Here is a 6935-nt window from a genome sequence, read left to right as displayed (position 1 = left end):
TAGAGTTTTATGCTGAGCAGCTCTTAACGTACTACTTTTACATTAAGACGTAAACTTCCTTATTGTAGGCTATAACTCTTCAGACCATTTTAAGAGTCCTACAGTTCACATGACTTGAATTAAACTGAAATTTAACCAGGAAAAATACAAGATCAGATATTATACACACTAAAAATTACAATTCAATGTTTGTATCAAAGTTTTAGTTTAAGTAGACTTTTATTTTTATTTGAAATTTTATTTTTTTAAGTTACTATAATAAAATAAAATAATGAACAGAAATTGGCCTGTCAATTGCAAGGTTAAAATAGGTTCATGATTCGATTTGCTATTGAGAAACTCTTACTCTCAAAAAATCCTTCTAGCTTTACATTTTATCATAGAACAATTTAATATTGATTAATTTCTTCACTGACTCTTTCACATCTTTGTTCCTGAGGCTGTAGATCACTGGGTTCAGCATGGGGATGACCACTGTGTAAAAGACAGAGGCCACCTTGACCATGAGCCATGAACTTCTGGAGTTAGGAACACAGTAGAGGAAAAGGATGGTCCCATGGAAGATGGTAATGGTGGTCAGGTGGGAGGCACAGGTGGAAAAGACTTTGTGGTGCCCCCCAGTCGAAGGCATCCTTAAGACAGCGATAAAAATGCAAACATAGGAGGTGAAAATAATCATCAGGCTGATTACTTCAATGAATGTGGCAGAGACTAAAATGATCTCCTGGTTAATGTAAGGGTCAGAGCAGGAAATAGCAACAATGGCCGCTTGCTCACAGACAAAGTTATTTATGAACTTAGTCCCACAAAAGGACAACGTTGATAAAAAGTATGTGTATATTAAGGAACATGCTATACTCCAAGAGTATAATGCAGACACCAAAAGGAACAAAGCTTCTGGGACATCACAACGGTGTAGAGAAGAGGGTTACAAACGGCCACAAATTGGTCATATGCCATCACTGCCAACAGGAATGTCTCTGTCACCACAAATATGCAGACAAAGAAGAATTGTATGAGGCATCCTGTGAAGGAGATGGTTCTGTCTTCTACAACCAAGTTTTCTAGTAGCTTGGGTGTAACTACTGTCAAGTAACAGAAATCAAGGAAGGATAAGGGGCTGAGAAAGAAGTACATGGGCGTGTGGAGCGTGGAACTGGACTTGATCAGGATCATGCCCAGGTTCCCCAGCACAGTGACTCTGTAGATGGTCAGAAAGACTAGGAACAGGGCAGCTGGAGCTGAGGATATTCTGAGAAGCCCAAGAGAATGAAAGTGACCTCAGCACTCTGGTTTGCTTGGTTCCTGTGGACAAAATATCAATGTTGATCCAGAAGAGTAAAAACTAAACTTTGAAATAGGCTAGAGAATAGAAAATGTGTTGTGAAGCTCACTGGGTCTCTGTTTACAATGTTTCTGTAAATGCTATACTTCTGTTTTATTTCAAATGCTAATGTTCACTTATATGTCAATTATACAGCCAATAATCTTCATTGTGTATGATCTTCAGAAACAAAGAACTAAAACAGATTAGATCCTGCTTTATTTCAAATAATAAAATTCATTATCATCAGCTGCTTTCAAGACACATTGTCTTTGCGTGACTCTGAGCTTTGTGAAAACTCAGATATGATATGACATATGATATGACATATGATATGATATCATCATATCATATGTCATCATATGTCAATCCAATTACATGTATTAGAGAAAAACATCATTAGGTTCCACAGTTTCTTACCTGCCTCACCTCCTGAGCTATGAGACAATTAACTTATATGCTAATTTGTATAATGGTAACATTTCTGCAAAACAGTTATAATATTTTCTTGGTTCTGTCTCCTTTCAATTCCTTTCATATTCCTAGTTATTCCAAATTCTCAGCTCATTCTGGAGCTATGCTACAAGACATACTAAACTTTTTCACTTATGTTGAATTAATTTTGAAACTATTTAAATGTGTTCTTCATACCCAATTGTATTATTCATCAGAAGTTTCAAAACAAAATATGTGCTATGTTTCCTGTGATAATAGTTGAAACAATATTGAACAGAAAACTCTTATTTTTTTTCCATTGTAGCAGATTTTGGAATTTGGGTGACAAAAATAAGAACTGTGAAAGTACTGGAGAAAGCATATAGGCTTCAGAATGGATCAAATATATACTCTGCCATTTTGAATTAAGTTTTTAGTTCTTCCAAAGAAAAGTGGCTGGAAAATACCTATTTCAAATGGGACACCAGAATATTTCTTGATTACTACTGATCACAATGCATTTCCTCTATAGTAAGATAAGAATATTAATATAAATTTTAAATCACTAGATTGGAACTAGAGACTTTAATAATGAATTCAAATGCTGTAAGACATGGTATAACAGAAATTTACCTTTTTATATATTAGAATTATGAATAATTGTTATGATTTCAAACATCTGATATGCTTGTGAAAATCCAGCACAAGCATGGATATCTATCAACTGGTGGACACATTGGGGAAGACAATGCAGAAATCCCTTCTTCTAGAAGCCACACAATGGAAACACTGTAGAATTTCATTAGAACACTTGGTTTAAGATGCATATTTCCTTATTTTCCTCTAGGTTTTCCCACCACACTATAGCGTTCTCTGATTCCCACATGATGAACTTGTAAGAAAGATACCTTCCAAGGACCATGTCCACAACAGACCCTCTGTAACAATAGTTTGTAAGGTCTCAGCACTGCAAAGATTGATTATGACTATATTATTCCAGCCACATTCCTTCAATTTAAAATGCTCTGTGCAAGATTATGAGAATAATTTTCCATGATTGTTTAATATAACAGTGACTTTAAGATTCCAAATAAATGTTAATAGCAAATGCATAACATTAACATTATTCAGTATGACTTTTCCAAAAACTGCTTGGATCTATAAATTCAACCTCATTATCACTTAATACATCCTTCTTTAGTGAAGGTGGATTTATCAACCTCTGCTATATAGTACATGCCTATTTCTCTATAGTTTATTTCCCCATTTTATTCTTTCTTATGATGTTTGCTTTATTTTACCACCTACTTTTATAGACATGACTCATTGTTTCATCCCTTCTGTATACAAAGTTTCATATTTATCACTCACAATTACTGTAGGTTATATTCCTATTATTTATAAATATGGTTATTACTGTCACTTTATTTCTAGAAAATTACAGGAAAATCTTGAAGACAAGGCCCATTTTGTTATAATTCTCCCTTTTGCCCAAAGGAGAATTCTCCATTTACAACTTTATGGTGAATACCAATAAGAAAACTAGGATAAAAATTATTTGAAAGAAAGAATTGGAATATAACTCCATAAACCTTCTCAGCAAAAGTGGTTCTTTGTGGACACTTTGTTCTACACATGTGTCTGTCTCCTACAAAGATTACTGGATCTTTGTATTTTCTTTTTTAAGCAAAACGAAAGAGACATGAGTCAACTCACCTAAATACAGAAGAACTTGAATGAGTAATTTAGTGAAGAACTCTTTGCTAAGATTAATGAACTCCAGCAATGCTGCTGCTTAGTACTTAATAGAAACACATCTGAAAAGGATAGTAAAAGTGCCCAGTATTTCTCATTAATTATTTCATATATTATGATTTTCCAACCTGTTAAGAAAACTCAGAGATACCAAAGATAAGATTAAGCCTGAAAAGTAAATCCTGGCACCAAACTTGATCACAAATATATGCCATCATGACTGAAAACTAGAGAACCTAACTAAAGTACTGCCTTGATGACTGCAATTCAACTAATTACATTTTAACTCTGAAATCTGTCCCAGGTGGTATATTGATTGTATATTATTTCCCTAAAGACTTAGGGCATTTGTATTATCAACTTTACTCATTTAATCTTAAGAAATAAACAACACCATTAAAAAAAATTTTATGTGTATATAAAATACATAAATCCACAAGAGGAAATTATACAGCAATAGATTTATCTTTTATTAATCCATATTTAGTTTTTAAAATTTTCTTATGATGGTGTATATATATATATATATATAGTCCTATGTTTCTAAACATATGGCTGCTAAACTATAATTATACTGTTTATTTTGTACTTTACAATATTTGTACTATAAACTTTATTTTATATTTACACTATTGATTCTATTGATAGAAAACAGCTTCCATTGGCTTTTCAAACATAGAATGTTCTCAGATGTTTATATTTATTACTGAATCTAAAAAGAAATTTTGGATGATATGTTTTCTAAAAATATCTGTTTATTAAAAGGATGATATTTTCACTAATTTCAGTAACCACCCATCTTGGCCTTAAGGACACAGGTTAAAAATAATAACTTGATGCAGAAGGAGCTGAAGTGGAAGCAGTGAAAGATTTTACTTTCTTGGGCTCCAAAATCATTGCTTTATGGTGACTGCACACGTGAAATTAAAATGCACTTGGTCCATGGGACGAAAGTTATGGCAAAACTAGGCAGCATATTCAAAACCAAAGACATCACTTTGCCAACAAAAGTCCATATAGTCAAAGCCATGGTTTTTCCAGTAGCCAGGTATGGATGAGAGACTTGGACCATAAAGAAGACAAAGTGCTGAAGAACTGTCCTTTCAAATTGTGGTGCTGGGGAAGACTTGAAAGTTCTTTGGGCAGCAAGACCAAAACAGTTCATCCTAAAGGAAATCAGCCCTGCATATTCGTTGGAAGGACTGATGCTGAAACTGAAACTCCAGTGCTGGCCACCTGAGATGAAGAGCTGACTCACTGGAAAAGACCCTGATGCTGGGAAAGTTTGAAGGCTAGTGGAGAAGAGGGCAGCAGAGGATGAGATGGTTGGATGGCATCACTGACTCAGTGGACATGAGTTTGAGCAAACTCCAGGAGACAGTGAAGGGCAGGGAAGCCTGGCGTGCTGCAGTCCATGGGGTGGCAAAGACTTGGACATGACTTAGTGACTGAACAACAATAACAACAAGCTTATTTCTCACTAGTGGAAGATTCAAAATACATTTTGACTGGGTAGCTGTGCCCTATACGGGCTCTGATTTCTCCCAAATGTACCTCACCATCATCATGGTGCTTCTGAGGTTATGATTCTCTTAATATTCGTTTGAGAAAGAATAGATTCTTCTTCAAATAAATGATGCCAGGAAAACTGGGTGTTCACAGGTACAATTATGGGATTGGACACTTACCTCATATTATACACAACAATTAACTCAGAAAGTGAACAAGGACCTGAATGAAAGAGCATAAACTATGAAACTCTTACAGGAAAAATACAGGCCTTAAATGTCATGGCCTTGAATTTGGCAGTAGATTTTTAGATAGGGAAACAAAAACGTAAGTGACAATAACTAAATAAATTGCTAAATTGAGCTTCCTCAAAATTTAAAATATTTGTATATGAAAAACATTATCAATAAAGTGAAAAGAAAAGGTACAGAAAAGAAAGAATAAAGACAAAAAGTCAAATCAGATTCAAAATTTACAAATGTCCAACAAGCATGTGAAAATATTCTCAGCATATTTAATTATTGAAGTCGTGAAGTCCCTCAGTCATGTCTGGCTCTTTGTGACCCCATGGACTGTAGCCCACCAGACTCCTCCATCCATGGAATTTTCTAGGCAAGAGTACTGGAGTGGGTTGCCATTTTCTTCTCCAGGGGATCTTCCTAACCCAGGGATCAAAGCTGGGTCTCTCGCATTGTAGACAGATGCTTTACCATCTGAGCCACCAGGGAATCACTACAGACACTGTAGAATAAGTTTGGTGGTTCCTCTCACATGGATGAACATAGAATTACTATTAGACAAAATGCTTAGCAGGGTGAAAAATAGTCTTTCACAAAGAGGTATTAGGCTTTCCCCCCAATTTCTGGCAGATAATATATATCTTATGTGATAGTGGAGTCTAGGGAGGAGGGGCTGGGTATACCTGATACCAAGGTGTGTGCATGCTAAGTCGCTTCAGTGGTGTTTGATTCCTTGCCACTCTATGGACTGTAGCCCACCAGACTTCACTGCCTATGGAATTCTCCAGGCAAGAATACTGGAATGGGTTGCCATGTTCTCCTCCAGAGGATCCTCCCAACCCAGGGACTGAACCCATGTCTCCTACGTCTCCTGCATTGGTAGGCAGGTTCTTTACCACTAGTGCCACATGGGAAGCACCACAGCATATGTCAAATAGAATTCACTCTATAGACTGGATGTGAGTTTACTGTGAAGTGTGTTAGTTGCTTAGTTGTGTTTGAATCTTTGTAACTCCATGGACTAAAGCCCGCCAGCCTCCTCTGTCATGGGATTCTCCAGGCAAGGATACTGGAGTGGGTTGCCCTCCCTTTCTCTAGGGGATCTCCCCCCCCACCCAAGCCTCCTCCCCCCCCCCTCCCAGGGATAGAACCAAGGTCTCCTGCATTGCAAGCGGATTCTTTATCATCTGAACCACCAGGGAAGTCCATGATTTTGATAGTTGGGCAAAATTAAATCAGGTTAACCAAGATGCTTTAATTGATACTAGCAGGGCCCCAATTCAATCTACCATTAATGTTACTTACCAATGAAGTTCTCTGTTATGTTATTATAGTACATCAATAGCTATTTTATATGTAATTTGACTGACATGAAAGACTATTTTAGATTTAGCTGGAACTATTTCTGAAGTGTGGATTTCTTAATTTTATTTTTGATGATTTATGTACCAAGAACAAATAAATTTTATATTAAGTAGAATTTTACCAAATTATATTCAGGACTTTGTGGGGGCAAAGACATGACTTCTTTGCACTTACAATGTACCAATTCTTTCTATGTGGTGTTAAATAAATATATCCTTTAAATTTAGGCTTCTCTGGTACCTTAGATGGCAAAGAATCTGCTTGCAATGCAGGAGACATAGGTTTGATTACTGGTCATGCAGATGCCC

General features: G+C 36.0%; 1 pseudogene; it reads right to left on the bottom strand.

Moving 5' to 3' along the window:
* Nucleotides 1-367: 367 nt before the first annotated feature.
* On the bottom strand, nt 368-2681 carry LOC139177271 (olfactory receptor 5D13-like; annotated as a pseudogene).
* Nucleotides 2682-6935: the final 4254 nt, after the last annotated feature.

This window comes from Bos indicus, chromosome 18, assembly GCF_029378745.1.
Source record: "Bos indicus isolate NIAB-ARS_2022 breed Sahiwal x Tharparkar chromosome 18, NIAB-ARS_B.indTharparkar_mat_pri_1.0, whole genome shotgun sequence".
NCBI lineage: Eukaryota > Metazoa > Chordata > Mammalia > Artiodactyla > Bovidae > Bos > Bos indicus.
Note: the sequence above shows the minus strand (reverse complement) of the source record. Positions and strands in the feature narration are given on the sequence as shown.